Raw genomic sequence first — 16,609 nt, forward strand, 5'->3', positions numbered from 1 at the left:
CTGCTGTTTATCATTTGTAAGACATCTTGGAATACATTGTATGGAAAGTGGCAGAGAAATACAATAAATCAACCATTATTGTATCAGTCAATCACGAACACAGGTTTGCACAGCTTAAAGGCCAAGAGTCAATTGCTCCCCCCAATTTGTCTGTTTATGCTACTTCCAAAGGAAGTCTTATATTCACTGTCTGTGTTCCTTTTTCACTGTTGGTAAGAAAATCTAATTCATCATATGTGGTAGAGGTAACAGAATAATGCCTCATCACTGTTTTTGTAGCTTCTCTGCCATGAGTTAGAAGTTCATGGCTGAGTTACCTCCAGTTTTTTCATCACAATGCAGCCAGTTCTATTGAATGGTCTAGCTATGCTCAAACCCCCTTTGCTGGTGTGGAGTCCTACAGACTGAATGGCTTGTCTGTTGCTGCTGCTCAAGTTAAAAAAAGAGGAGTGGAGATAAGGAGGAACTGGCTGAGAAAGGAGGCTCCAGAGGGCCCTGTGGATGAATAGCAGAAAAAAAGAGAACAAAAAACAGGGTTGCAGTGTTCTCTTGACAGATGAACAAACAGCACGGGATAGAAGAGATAGAAAAGGAGAGGAAATTAACAGAGTGGTTCAGAAAGAGAATATTTTTATGGGGTGAACAAAGAAAAAGAGTGTTAAAGGAGAATGTATTAAATAGAAAACAATAACTTGCAAATGATTTTTAAAGCAAAAAAAGTGGTGCTTTGGATATAGCAAAAATAAAAAAATTGCATTCAGTGTGATCTGAGCTTTGTACCCTGCTTTAATTTAACAGAACCAATACTTAATGCCATTAAAAATATTATACACAAGTGATAATTTTTCCTTTTCTAATTGACACTGGGCATGCTCACTCCACCTGACAGGTTCCCCTGTTTTAATGTTTTGCACTTTTTAGATATTAGATCATTTTAGATCTGGTCCTAACCAATGTTGATGACCTGGTTAGTGGGGTAGAAGTGGAAGGATCATTAGGCGCGAGTGATCATGCTCTTCTGAAGTTTACTATACAGCGTAATGGAGCAGCCAAGCATAGTAGGACTCAATTTCTTGACTTTAAGAAAGCCGACTTCATAAAACTTAGGGAAGTGCTGGGTGAGATCCCATGGACAGTAATACTAAAAGGAAAGGGAGTTCATGATGGCTGGGAGTTTGTTAAGAGGGAGATAGTAAAAGCACAACTTCAGGCAATACCAATGAGACGGAAACATGGAAGGTGCCTAAAGAAGCCAGGGTGGCTATCTAAAGAACTTAGTTAAGATTAAAAAAGGATGTGTACAAAAAATGGAAAAGGGGGGAAACCACCAAAGAGGAATTCAAACAAATAGCCAGCACGTGTAGATACAAAGTCAGGAAAGCTAAAGCACAGAATGAACTCAGGCTTGCTAGAGAGGTTAAAAGCAACAAAAAAGGCTTTTATGGGTATGTTCGTAGCAAAAGGAAGAAGAAAGAAACAGTGGAGTCACTCAGAGGAGAAGATGGTGAAATGCAAACAGGGGACACAGAAAGGGCTGAACTCCTCAATGCCTTCTTTGCCTCAGTCTTCTCCGATAAAGAAAACAATGCCCGACCTGAAGAATTTGGAGCAAATGATTCAGAAGAGGAAACACAGCCCAGAATAACTAAGGAGATAGTACAAGAATACTTGGCTAGTTTAGATGTATTCAAGTCTCCAGGGCAGATGAACTGCATCCAAGAGTATTAAAAGAACTGGCAGATGTGATCTCAGAACCACTGGCAGTCATCTTTGAGAATTCCTGGAGAATAGGCGAAGTCCCGGCAGACTGGAGGAGGGCAAATGTTGTCCCTATTTTCAAAAAGGGGAAAAGAGAGGACCCAAATAATTACCGCCCAGTCAGTCTGACATCAATACCAGGGAAGATTCTGGAGCAGATCATTAAGCAAACAGTCTGTGAGCACCTGGAAAGGAATACTGTGATCACCAATAGTCAGCATGGATTTCTGAAAAATAAGTCGTGTCAGACTAACCTGATCTCATTTTTTGACAGAATTACAAGCCTGGTAGATGAAGGGAACGCAGTGGATGTAGCCTACCTTGATTTCAGCAAGGCATTTGACAAGGTGCCCCATGATATTCTTGTAAAGAAGCTGGTAAAATGCGGACTTGACTATGCTACCACTCAGTGGATTTGTAACTGGCTGACTGACCGAACCCAAAGGGTGCTCATCAATGGTTCCTCTTCATCCTGGAGAAGAGTGACTAGTGGGGTGCCACAGGGTTCTGTCTTGGACCCGGTCTTATTCAACATCTTTATCAATGACTTGGATGATGGACTCAAGGGCATCCTGATCAAATTTGCAGATGACACCAAACTGGGAGGGGTGGCTAACACCCCAGAGGACAGGATCACACTTCAAAACGACCTTGACAGATTAGAGAACTGGGCCAAAACAAACAAGATGAATTTTAACAGGGAGAAATGTAAAGTATTGCACTTGGGCAAAAAAAATGAGAGGCACAAATACAAGATGGGTGACACCTGGCTTGAGAGCAGTACATGTGAAAAGGATCCAGGAGTCTTGGTTGACCACAAACTTGACATGAGCCAACAGTGTGACGCGGCAGCTAAAAAAGCCAATGCAATTCTGGGCTGCATCAATAGGAGTATAGCATCTAGATCAAGGGAAGTAATAGTGCCACTGTATTCTGCTCTGGTCAGACCTCACCTGGAGTACTGTGTCCAGTTCTGGGCACCACAGTTCAAGAAGGACACTGACAAACTGGAACGTGTCCAGAGGAGGGCAACCAAAATGGTCAAAGGCCTGGAAACAATGCCTTATGAGGAACGGCTAAGGGAGCTGGGCATGTTTAGCCTGGAGAAGAGGAGGTTAAGGGGTGATATGATAGCCATGTTCAAATATATAAAAGGATGTCACATAGAGGAGGGAGAAAGGTTGTTTTCTGCTGCTCCAGAGAAGCGGACACGGAGCAATGGTTCCAAACTACAAGAAAGAAGATTCCACCTAAACATTAGGAAGAACTTCCTGACAGTAAGAGCTGCTCGACAGTGGAATTTGCTGCCAAGGAGTGTGGTGGAGTCTCCTTCTTTGGAGGTCTTTAAGCAGAGGCTTGACAACCATATGTCAGGAGTGCTCTGATGGTGTATCCTGCTTGGCAGGAGGTTGGACTCAATGGCCCTTGTGGTCTCTTCCAACTCTATGATTCTATGATTCTATATCAATACATTAATCATGCTTCTTTGTGGCATCATTTTGGCTCCAGTCTTAATGACATTCAGCTATGAGAAGGAATGACATTAACTCTAAAGGCAGCAATTTAAAAATTCATTTCACAGTAGAATTTTGAGGGGTTGCCGCCTCTTCCTCCTCGTTTGTGCTTCATGCTGTTGCCTCCCCCCCCCCATATTTCACTGGCTCCCAAGTCAATAGCTGGTTAATCTTGTATGGTTTTATAACATTTACGTATGGAAATGTTGCAAAATCATATAAGATTATCCAGCAATTGGTGCATATTCCATTTGCTATCAGCCAGAGATTCTATTTTGATATAGTTTTAATTCTTGCATACATGTGTTAAATAAATGTATGCAGTGCATTTATACCTTGATTTCATTTGTTTACTTGCCTTCAAGCTGGGCATCATCTTTGCAATGTAACACCCAAAAAGCTGTCTAGCACTTAAGGAGATTGCAAAATATTATTATTGTAATTTGCTAAATCTCTGAAGATGTGTTTCAAACCATTCTCAAATGCACATGCTTCCTTTAAAAAAAAAGTTAGAATGACTATACAGCACTAAATCATTATTTGGAAAGGTCTAAGCAGACATGTTTTATGATCTCACATCTTAAGTATTGTTTGTTTGATTCAGATCCTTTGGCAATGAAGCACTGGGTGGAAAATTATTAAAATATGCTCCAAGGAATGGCTTGATTTATAATGCGGCATTTCCTTTTATTTAATAAAACTTTTTGGAGTTTAAAACATAGCCAATTAAAAAATATTAATTTTCATTAATGAATTTCTATATAAAATTAACATTTTTACACACACACACACACACACACACACAATTGTTATTTATTAAAAATTTACTGAATTCTTAACGTATTATTACTTAATATTTTAAACACATTAATTTTTTTAGCACAGATCTTCCTTGCCTAATCAACAGAAATGTCCCAAATGTCTCCAAAACAAAAGTGACAAAATTTACCACTTTTGGTTGTTTGAACCATAATTCAAGGCAGTATCAGATATATATGGGAAGGAGGGAAAAGGTTTTCATTCTTATTTCAGAACTATTAAAAAAACTTTTCAGTGAATTGCTTTAAAATGAAGGGGGCAGGGAATCACATTTGCTGATCATTTGTTATTATCCATTTCAATCCAGACATGATGTGAATCTTGGTTATACATGTGTTTCAGGAATGCAATCATATTTTCCTAGCGTTCAAATTGTAGTAATTGTCTCTGTGGACAACTAGTGACAGCATCATAATGTTGATTGTTGTTTGGAACAGGGTTGTACAAGTACCATGGGGACTAACTGAATTGTTTCTCTGATATCACTGATAACTTTCAAGGTGTTTTGTCACCCTGCCACTAGAAGGGATTTTCACAGGAGCTGAAAGAGCCAAAGACAAAGAGCCTTCCAGCAAAGTCATTGTGTAAGAGGAATGTTTCCTTGCACAATTAACACCCCCCCCTGCCCTGCCATCTCAAATCTGCTACCTCAACCCTCCAGAGCAGATATTTTTTACTAGGTTGCTGATAGTCTAACATGTCTGTGTGCTGCCAGAGCTTCCTTTGGCTGTTATGTTTGTTTGCTTACTTAGTTTTATGATGTAATATAATTAATTTGTGTTTTTAATAATGTTGCAAGTTACTTGGAGACTTTTGTGAAATAAGTGACTAACAAAAGTAATAGATAGTAATAGACAACAACAACAACAACAACAACAACAGACTGTCAGCTCTTGTGCAAGACCCATTTCAGTACAGTGGTACCTTGGTTTTCGAATTTAATCCATTCCAGGTGTCTGTTCAACTCCTGATATGGTCCAATTTGCTGCAGGAGCTTCCTGCACTCAATCAGAAGCCGCGGAAGCCACAGAGGGTGTTTGGCTTCCGAAAAACGTTTGCAAACTGGAACACTCACTTCCGGGTTTGCGGCGTTCAGGAGCCAAGCTGTTCAAGTACCAAGGTACCACTGTACATTGAAATGAACATCCATATTTATGATTACAATAAAAACCAATTGTACTGTTGAACAAGCCTAGATTCATTAGCTAGCAGCATATTGACTACACAAGGGCATAACATGTTATGCTTATACTTAAATTTGTATGTCAGACAGAGGACCAGATCTAGTTCACAAGCTTATATGCTGACAGACCATAGCAGCTATGGTTAATTACTGCCTGGGGTCAAAGGAGCAGGGGACACAGACTTGCTGACAAAGGGAAGGGCAAAAGTTAAGTAATGTAAAAGACTTCTTCATGCATTTGTATCCATGCCCTTCTCCAAAGGAACACAAAGTAGCATACATCTAGTTTCCAGGCCATCTTACTTCCAGGCCAAATACTGGTTAGCTTCAGAGATGGAATTTCCAGAGCATGTTCTGGGACTTGCTGTTCTTGATACACAGTCAGAGTAACTCTGTATTTAGTTATGGAATTCTCCAGAATATTGAAGGACTATTTTTATCCTTTCTTCTTCAACCTGTTTTTATATTACTTGTTTTCAACATTCCTGCAGCTCTAGAATTTTTCATTCAACTACCAGAAAATGGTTTCTGCTTTCTGCCATTGGTATTAACATGTGCTCATATTCTTTGCATCACTGAACTATTTCTAGCTGGATAGCTAGACAAGGAGATAACTGATCTGCCAACATGTCTTTTAAAAAAAGCAAAGCAAAGCAACATGAATATTGGGCTTGGACAGTCTTTTGCACATACCAAACACTAAAAACATATGCTACTCCTGGATTCATAAAAAACAGAACTTAATTCCAAGGGCAGGAAAATTACTCATTTTTATATACTCTGCATCCATTTTTTTATAAACCACAAGGGTGGAAAGGTACTTTACAACTGCAATTTCTATCAGACATTCATCTGTTCATGTTCTGACATCACAGTCCTTGGTACTTATAATACAAACAAAACACCAGGCCAATAGTTCAGATTGTATTCTCATTGACTGGTGTATAAGTAAAAAAAAAATACTGTCCATGCTTATTGGAATTATAATGAAATTCTATAAATACAGATGAGATCAGAATTGGCCCACTATTCTGCAACTTACAATTCTTGAAACTAGATCTGCTTAATACCATCTGAAGTGAGATAAAGCCCCCTAACTAGTTCAAACTAGTTTTCTCCTTCAGAAATCAGGGGTAACTGAAAGGGAGGTGCAAAATTACAGGGAGGAAGAGGTTCCCGGGGCAGTTAGAGCCACTCTTTCCCTACGAGCTAAGAACTAGGGGGACTGAATGGCACACCTTGGATTTGTGAGGATGTATGCATCCCTGGTACCCACATCATCCCAATTTGATTTGGGAAGAAGGAAGATCAGTTTTTTCTAACAATAGTTCCCTGTTTTAGGAGACCGGAGATGTCCTACTCATCTATACTGTGTTGGATAAATAACTCAATCCACAATATTTTCCTGCATCAGGAAGCTGCCCATAAGGATCTCTGTGTTAAACAGATTAGTATGGGGGTGAAGGGGTATAAGGTAGAGTGAGTTCAGAAGGGGCTAAATTCAGAATGTCTGAGAGGCATTACACATCCGATATCCAGAAAGGCATTATGTTTTCAGCTACCTATAATGTGGAAGTAAATGAGTTGTCTTCAGTTTTTGGAAGAGCAGTAATATTTATTTATTTATTTATTTATTTATTTATTTATTTATTTATTTCACAGGATAGCTGTTCCTTATGTTGCTCTTATGTTTATTATGACATTTTATTATTATTTTGCTATTTTTTTGTGAACTTGGTTTCCTATTTTATTTATCTAAGATTTGTACTGTGAAAAGGACTTAGGAGCCTTACAGGATTGAAAGGCAGTATGTAAGTTTCAGAATAATGCAAGCTAAGTATTCCTGATTCCTTTGATGAGAATGTATAGTTCACAGGAAGTAAATCAAGCCCAGCTCTACCAGACTCAGACTGAATTTGTTATTACAGTCATACCTCGGGTTAAAGTTCTTCAGGTTGAGCGTTTTCGGGTTGAGCTCAGCGGTGACCTGGAAGTAATGGAACATGTTACTTCCGGGTTTCACCCCTCGCGCATGCACAGATGCTCAAAATGACATCACGTGCATGCGCAGAAGCGGCGAATTGCGACCTGCACAGATGCGGGTGGTGTTCGCTTCAGGATGTGAACGGGGCTCCGGAACAGATCCCATTCGCATCCAGAGGTACCACTGTATTAAAAAAAATATTAACATTCAGCTTTCAGTTTATAGTGCTAAGCAGTATAAATTGAAAGAAAGAAAAAAGATTAAAGCAGTTAAGACTATTTTGTGAGGAGTATTTTGGTCTAGTACATTCTTAACTTTAACGTCCACCCACTCCCCCCAAAAATCAGTTTTTTAAAAAGGTACCCAGAATTTATATTTTATCCATAGAAATATTTTCCAGTTTACAATGTAAGAGGCTTTATGAGAAGTTGCTCAGAAAAACTAAACTGCATAGTCTCTTCTAAAATACTGAACTAAACTTCACTTGAGTTTATCAAATAAATATGTCCTTCAGATTCCACCAGTTGCGCTGTCAGCTTTCTAAATCCTAGAAGTCCTCACCCATAATATATTTGTGACTGGACAATAATGATCATACAATCAAAGCTTTCTATCATAATGTGTGTAAGCCTATTTTTCAGGTACTGAGTTCGGGAGAAAAAATGGATCTGAACAGCAGCCATCTGAAAAAGTCCCAGGACCCCTACATGGTCTGGCCCTCCAGGCAAGAGAGAGAACCTGTATATGTAGTGACATGTCCTTTCCAGGAGGACTTTTCCATCATGAGCATCTATCTGAGGGATAAGATGGAACTAAAGGCTGGAGAAGATAGTTAAGACAATTTCTCAAAAGACAGTCCAGGGAGATGTGGCAGATAATTAGCAGTTCCGATGGGAATAAGAAAATAAAGAAAAGCCTGTAAGAAAGGTGAGCAGGCCAAAACATGCCAGTTCAAACCAAGGGGAAGAGTTTTTGTGCTGCACAAAGTCTGCTAAAACATGGATGAGGTTTGAGGGTATAATCAGAGTGGGATGGGGTGAAGAAAGGCAAACCAATAAACGTGATTTAGGTTCTAGGAGCTGTTAACAAAAGCAGTGGCTCAGGGAATTCCATCCCTCACTTCTCCATACTCCATTTCCCTTCCTCAGACTAAATATCCTATTTATCTATTTGTCTCCCATCTAACTGGGATTCAGTTAGTAATTAGCAACTGTTATTCAGAGGCATACCACCTCCAATAACACAGTTCGTATATAGTCATGGTTAGCAGCCAGGATAACTTTATCCTCCGGCTCCCTCACCCTGAAAGCAGAGATGAGCACCACACCCCACAGTTGAATTCAATTGGATTTAACCGTCCAGGGATCCTTTATCATCCATTAATTTACATAAACCCTTTTAAAGTGATCCAAGCTGGTGGCCATCACTACATCTAGTAGGAGTGAACTCCATGGTTTAACTATGTGCTGTGTGAAGAAGTATTTCCTTTTGTCTGCCCTAAATCCTCCAACATTCAGTTTCACTGGATGCCCCTGACTTCTAGTATTATGAGAAATATATTTCTCTTATCTAATTACACACAATGTATAATTTTATACACCTCTATCATGTCCCATCTTACTTTTCTACTAAACTAAAAAGTCCCGAATGTTGTAGCCTTTCTTCATAGTGGAGTTGTTTTTGTTGTTTAGTCATTTAGTTGTGTCCGACTCTTCATGACCCCCATGGACCAGAGCACGCCAGGCACTCCTGTCTTCCACTGCCTCCCGCAGTTTGGTCAAACACATGTTGGTAGCTTCAAGAACACTGTCCAACCATCTCGTCCTCTGTCGTCCCCTTCTCCTTGTGCCCTCAATCTTTCCCAACATCAGGGTCTTTTCCAGGGAGTCTTCTCTTTTCATGAGGAGTTGTTTACCCTATTATTATTTTGCTTGCCCTTTTAAACTTGCAAATATTCAGATAATAACTAGACTAATATGAAATAATGTGACTGTAAACATGTTAACCCTATAGTTAAATCCTTAAATGGAATCATGCCTCTATCCAATAGAAAAGCCTCCTTTAACTCAGTCTATGTAAATGAAATACCAATTTGAACCTTCTCCAATATTCTTTACATTCAAATATAGGCACATGGAAGAATAAAAAAATTAAATCTCTTTTGAAAGCTGATGTAGGTCAAGGTCCAAAGATGTTCCTGGGTGTCTACAAATGTTCTCCACAAACCTAGACTTTCCTAAATTCCCTTTCTGTCCAAAGCTCCTCATGCTGTATAAGAAGTTAAGTATTAATGGACTATGATGAGAGCTTGTGGTCCCAAAAGGAGATTCTAAGACCTTGCCCATGTAACCCTTTTGATCATATCAATTACAGGTTAGTATCAAATAGCAATGCACATTATTTTTCCGCAGCACAGAATGTGTCACAACTGGAATGTGAGCTCTAGACAGGTCTTCGTAATCAAGTTTGACATTGTCTTCAAAAACTGTTTTGAAGTATTCCAGCTCAAGGTGATGCTGACATTGCACAGATACACTTGTGGAAAACTGAACAAAATCTTTCTTGTCCCACTTTAAATATGCCCAGTTTCATGTAAACTGAAGTAATAATGAAACCATGCTGACATTTACTTTGCAAGGAAAAATAGGGCTAAAGAAACTTGTTAAAATAAGGATGAACATTTCAGACATATTTTATACATTAAGAGAACACAAATGTGACCAAACTATTTTTTTAGCCGGTGAATCATCTTTTTATGTCTTGCCAGCTGGGCAGGCTATCAAAAACACAGCCAATGTGGCATGGTGTGGAAGACCTCAGACCTCTAATGGGAAAGTGGGGAAACTTAGGTACAAATCCCAGCACAACCACAAAGCTCACATTAGGTCAGTGACAATTTGTCACCCTAGCCTATCTCATAGGGCTATTGTGGAAATAAAATAAGAGCTGACTTCATATCTACTGCCCTAGTTGCTTGGAGAACTGGAAGGACATAAATCTAACAAACCAAAATACATGGCAGCTGCATTAATAAAAAATAAATATAAAACAGTTATAATTTCCTTCCTTCAGGATTCCCAAGGGTGACTGAACATCCAACACATCAAGCTCCTCACTTTTAAAAGCTCACTGAATAACATTTACAAATATAATGAATACAAAAATGAATGCCAACATTTCTTACAACTTAAGTATTAGACTTTGCAGTCATTGAGATTATTGTGAAGATATCAAAAGTCTTTAATTAAAGCATGCCAACTGAAAATTAGTATTTTCCTAGAGCCATAGGCTCAAATATAGTATTTTCTAAATATATAATATTTTTGTAAACTAAGTCATGCTGCAGTTCCTGTGGCTGACAGTACTCAGTTACACAAATTGCAGTTTGACAACAGCGGGCAGAGTGATTGAGCAAAGCAGGCAACTGGCAACATGAGTGAGCAGGCTGGCAGAGCCAACCAATGACTGGGAAGGCAGGCCTTCCCATGTTTCCCTTTTGTTGTTGCAGCCACTACGACAACCACCTGCGTATCCACTTGATTACTTGCTCTCCACTTTTACTGCTGCTGTTATTACCATGGAAGCAGGAAGTCTTTCTCCACTTCCTCTGTTGCAGGAAGGAAGTGGGTTGGTGAGGATTGGGCAGTCTGGGTATGGAGTTAAAAGCCTATGAGAGTACAGGGGTTTGTGGGGAGGGGGTAAAGGGAAGGAGTGGGAGTAGGCAGGGTCAGAGAGCAATATGATCAAGGATGATAGCCCCTAGTGGAGTAATACCTAAGGAATAACAGCATAATGCAGGGACGCAGGTGGCGCTGTGGGTTAAAGCCTCAGTGCCTAGGGCTTGCCGATCGAAAGGTCGGCGGTTCGAATCCCTGCGGCGGGGTGCGCTCCCGCTGCTCGGTCCCAGCGCCTGCCAACCTAGCAGTTCGAAAGCACCTCCGGGTGCAAGTAGATAAATAGGGACCGCTTACCAGCGGGAAGGTAAACGGCGTTTCCGTGTGCGGCTCTGGCTCTGGCTCTGGCCAGAGCAGCGATGTCACGCTGGCCACGTGACCCGGAAGTGTCTCCGGACAGCGCTGGCCCCTGGCCTCTTAAGTGAGTTGGGTGCACAACCCCAGAGTCTGTCAAGACTGGCCCGTATGGGCAGGGGTACCTTTACCTTTACCTTTAACAGCATAATGAATTATTGCCTCACTGATTGCACTTTCCTATTAAAAACTAAATACTGATCACTTGATGTCTCTGTGGTGATATTCTAATAAATCTGAATAAGGATTTATTACTGCTGCAATACAAAATTGGTTTTAAAATTACTGTAAAATTACACAGTGATTGCTGAAGCAAAAATAACAAATTATAAGATAATAATGTTTACCCATTTAAACTATTGATATGATTCAAGGCTTTCACATCAGACTCATTAGATTTAAATGTTGTCAATGAACTCAGACTATTCATAAACAGATGTGTTGAAAACAGCTGAAAGTTGCCCATCTAAGCTATTCCTGAATTAAATAGGGCTGTTTTCTCAACAAGCAGCACAGTCTGATACATGTCCACTCAGACATAAGCCCCACTGAGTTAAATGGGGCTTACTTCCAGGTAGGCAGATTGCAGCCAAAGGTTGCAATCCTAAAGATACTTTCCATTGAATATAGCGGAACTTACTGCTGAGTATTCCTATAACTGTTAAATTATATTTGTTCAAAGGGGACATACTCTCAGGAAAAGAACTATGAAGAATGGAATCTATATATTCACTGTCTAGCTTATTGTTTATTCTTTTATTATGTAATCCCTGGAATGTTAAGGCTGAGTGCTTGTAAAAGAAAACAAACAAAACACGATTTTTTTTATAAGAAAATGTTGAAGTGGATACAGATATAATAATGATCCCATGAAAAATAACTCTGAAAATACAACATCACTGGAAATACATACAAGATTTATTCATCATTGGAAATACAAACAAGATTTATTCAGCCAAATAATTGCTTAGGTTTAGGCAGTTAATCACTTCAAATTCTAATAAGTTGTAGAGAAAATAATCTTTATAACGCTTATAAATACAATGAAGTCAACTGTTTGACAGGGAGCAGCAGCAGAAACAGAACTTATCTAGCAGATATATGGCTAGGATCCAAGGCCTGCTGATGCTCATGTAAGAGGTTTGTCTGAGTTCAGTGGGGTTGACTTTTTCATGGAACATCAGACCCATTTACTATATCAGAATCTCTTTTTGACATTCCTCTTGGTTTAAAAAGTCATTTGCCATGTTATTCATGTGTGTGTATGTGAGTTGTTGTTGAAGAGAAGAAAATCTGGGGTCACAGAATTAATGTCATATTTTTACAAACAATATTGCCCAATAACACTTAAAAATCACTATTCCTAAAGGTTCATCCTTACACAAACACCCCTCCCACTTCCACTGAATACATCTGTTTCTAATATTACAGAATGTCTTTCTGTGTTTGTTCCCCCCCACAATTCTTCCATATTTATGGTTGTAAAGGAATTAGAGACCACTCATTAAACAAAAGAATGCAACTACTCATGGTTTCATATATGTAGTTTACTGTGCCAAGCCACTTCTTTTTGCATTTTGCTGACTATTATAAAAATAAATTGCTATGGGTTTGAACTCCCATATGGAGCAATGGGTATTTTCCCCCAATAACATAAGAAGAGCCTACTGGATCAGGTCAATGGCCCTGTTTCAGACAACCAGATGCCTATGGGAAGCCTGCAAGGAGGACCAAGCGCAAGAAAAATCTGATCTACTGAGGTTTCTAACAACTTGTATTCAGCAGCGTACTGCCTCCAACCACTAGGCAGAGCACAGCTACTGATAAACCTTTAGCGCCATGCATTGGTGGTCATTGCTGCCCTCTGTGAGAATGAATTCTGGAGTTCAACTATGGCAAATGTGGTAGCAGTAGTGGATGAGATCAAACTTCAGCTGATTTTAATCTGATTTTTTTGGCTTCAGCGTTTATTTTTTGTTTATTTATCAAAATATATACCAATATACCATGAAAATATAAAAGCAGATTTCAAAAATATCTGTATATAATTCACATAATAATTTAAAATCAGAAACTACCAACTAGCCCTTATGGAAAGATCTATTCTTAACTGACAGTGCAAGTTGTGCTAGTTGTTGCTTTTTAGACACTGGTGCAGTTTTAGAGTCAGTTTTCCGCTGATCCCACAATTGCCTGATTTATTGTGGGCAGGCATACACATCCTAGAGTTTTTAAGCTCACCTAATGAGCATGAGTTGGGCTAAATGGCAGGACTATGGCAGAAAAGAGCAGTCATGATTCTGTAGCATGTGTGGAAATAGCATGATGGAAGTGAAAGGGGGCATCCATATGAACTGGTAATCTCACCATTCTTTCCAGTTCTTGTTCTTTCCAGGTTTGTTTGTGTTTGTTTTTGCAGGAGTGGGAGAGAGATAATTCATGAACAGAGAGCCCTAGCCAGCATGGTCAATGGTCAACAGAGAGTTGAAGTCTAACAGCAGCTGGAGGATCACAGGTTCCCAGCTGTATATGACTGGCTATTTGTGCGAAACTGGCTTATACAGAAACTTAGCTGTCTGGTGGAGGGACTTGTGCCACCCTCCACCGAGCTATTTCAGTGTTGGCCTCAGTGTATCTATGAGCTGGGCCTAGGATTCCAGCAGAGGCTCATTTAGTCCTCCCAGAATTTTTTTTTTAAATGTTCAACATATGTGTTAAGCTGCTCAGCAGTAAGTGCTATTAAATGTTAAACACCTTTCCACTTTGGGAGTTGTTTTAAAATAGACAGTAAAAATAGTAGGATGGTGAAGGGGGGGGGGATGTACTCAGTACATACTAAGGTTTACAAGCAGACCTCAGTGAGATGGCTGCTGTTAACACCTATAACAAATTTAAATGTATTTCTAAGAATGATTCAGATGCAGAAAAAAACCATGTGGGTTTGAGGCACTTTCCTGGACCAAGAAACAGAAAGCATAACTCACTTTTTTATCCAAGAACACAACATTTTCACCAAACACAGGTATGTGGTGGGGGTAAATATAACATGTTGAGTATAACTTTTACTGCTGGTCCCTAACTTTATGATTTCCTGGGTTTTTTTCTTTTCTTTTGTAAATCACCAGTATTAGAATTAATACTCAAAAGGTGGATCTGCACTCTACTCTGGTATTTGCAGGGTATATCATGGAACAAAGCTATCCATGTTTTCATTAAAAAGTGTTTATACAATTATCTGAAATCAGCAATCAGACAAACTCCCTACCGTATTAAGCTTCCAATCAGAGAATTTAAAGGCCTCACTAAATTTCATCAGTACTTACCCCCGTGAAATCGTTCTAGGTACAGAGCCATTTCCCCCCAAAGTAACAACTGGCACCTTATCTATCATAGCTTGATACTTTAAGAGCCAAGGAAGAGGAGGAGAAAACTTTCCTAGCAATTAAATGCACTTTTCTCCTTTTATATTGTGGAAAAGAATGTAGCATTTTTCCTTGTGAAGAGGAAGCTGTTCGGACTATAGCTGCTGGACAAAGTGCTTTGAAGCCAAACTGTTTCTTCCAATCTCCTCAGTGAGACTCTCTGACTCGCTGTCTGGCAATGACAGGGAGCCTCAGATGCAAAGAAACAATTAGAAGTGCTCTTTAAGCTCCTGATGTCAGGTGTGGGACTGGTGGTCACGGTGTGAGGGAAATGGCATTGTATGCCAAATTGGGACTCATACCAGGCCCAATTAGAAGCAGTGATGAGCTGGGTGTGGACCAATAAATAGAAGGTGAATCCTGAAAAGACAGAGCTGTTAATGTGTCCTGAGTTCTCATGTATGGGAAATGGGGAGACAGCCTGTCCTGGATAAGGCTGAACTCCACTGATAGGAGATCTGTCGCTTAGGGGTGCTTCTGCATTTAATACTCACTGGAGGCTCAGGTGACTTTTGGGGGGGAGGGGGGTTTGTATTTTTTCAACTATGGCTGGATCATCAGCTATGGCTCCTTTGCAACAGAAATAACTTGGTCACTGAGCTCCATGCTCTGGTGGTATCCAGACTGAAGTATTGAAATGCACTTTGTGTGGAGCTGCCCTTGAAGATAACTCTGAAACTTCAATCAGCTGACAATGAAGTGGCCAGATTACTGACCAGCGGTACCTATTTATCTACTTGCACTTAGGGGTGCTTTCGAACTGCTAGGTGGGCAGGAGCTGGGACCGAAAGACGGGAGCTCACCCCGCCGCGGGGATTTGAACCGCCGACCATACGATCGGCAAGTCCTAGGCACTGAGGTTTTACCCACAGCGCCACCCGCGTCCTGTTTAGATCTTACACAACCCCTATTTTTAAACAGTTGCACTGGTTTCCAGTTGGTTTCCAGGCCCAATTCACAGTGGTCAAGTTAGTGACTCCAGTCCCAAATACCTGAAAGACTATCTTATTCCTTGCAGACCCTCTTGGGTGTTAACATCAGCAGAGGGGGCCCAAGTGGTTGTTGCGCCAACCTCAGAAGCTTGAAGAGTGGTTGCATAGCATATATCCTGTGTGGCTGCCTGCAGCGGTGTAGCTAGCCACATGGGTGCCCGGTGCAGTGCGCACGTCCTGCAGCTGGGGGTGGGGCGAGCTGCCATGGGGCGGGGCATGCTGCGTGGAGCCTCTCCACCGCCTCCCCCTCAGCTGTAGGGCAGCTGAGGGAGAGGCGGTGGGCAGAAGCAAGCCCCAGCTGCCATTTCAGGCAGTGTGGAGCCTGCAGGCGCCCAAGCCACCATGTCACTCCCGGGAGAGATGCGTGGCTGGGGCACACTGCAGGCCCTGCGGTTAGTGCCAGCTCCTGCATGGTGGCACCCAGTGCCAGCCACGCTTCATTATGTTTGTTGATTGAACTAAAAAGGTTTGTGAGCCCAATTTTTTAAAAATTGTTTTTTAGAACTAATGTTTTTGTCATTTTGTCACCCCACCTCAGTGATCACACCCGGGGTGGCCTGCACCCCCCACACCATCTTTCTCTGCCACTGGCAGGCTGGCATCTTCATTAAACAGCTTTTGGCAAGTGTGGAAGGCATATTTTTTTACTCTGGCTTCTGCCACCTAGATGTATATTTTTAGGACCCAGCTTATTTCTGGGATTGCAAAGTTTTAAACTGTTTTAACATTGAGATTTAATTGTTGTCACCCACCGTGGGACCTTAGGGTAAAGGGTGTGTAATTAATAATATTGATGATGATGATAACAACAACAATAATAACAATGCCTGAAGACCGAAATGTCCCCTCTGACATAATATGAGTTTGCTACATATCATTGAGTTTAGGATTGCTCATTAAGGATAAATG

The 16,609-nt window shown here is 40.5% G+C and overlaps 1 protein-coding gene and 1 long non-coding RNA gene across 3 annotated transcripts in view; both read right to left on the minus strand.

The window, feature by feature from the left end:
* LOC307211090 overlaps positions 1-16,609 on the minus strand; it is a 387,208-nt gene that overhangs the window by 28,682 nt on the left and 341,917 nt on the right. The gene's annotated exons all lie outside the window — the stretch shown is intronic.
* CENPP (centromere protein P) overlaps positions 1-16,609 on the minus strand; it is a 163,128-nt gene that overhangs the window by 23,057 nt on the left and 123,462 nt on the right. The gene's annotated exons all lie outside the window — the stretch shown is intronic.

Source organism: Podarcis cretensis, assembly GCF_951804945.1.
Source record: "Podarcis cretensis genome assembly, chromosome: 2".
In the NCBI taxonomy this organism is placed as follows: domain Eukaryota; kingdom Metazoa; phylum Chordata; class Lepidosauria; order Squamata; family Lacertidae; genus Podarcis; species Podarcis cretensis.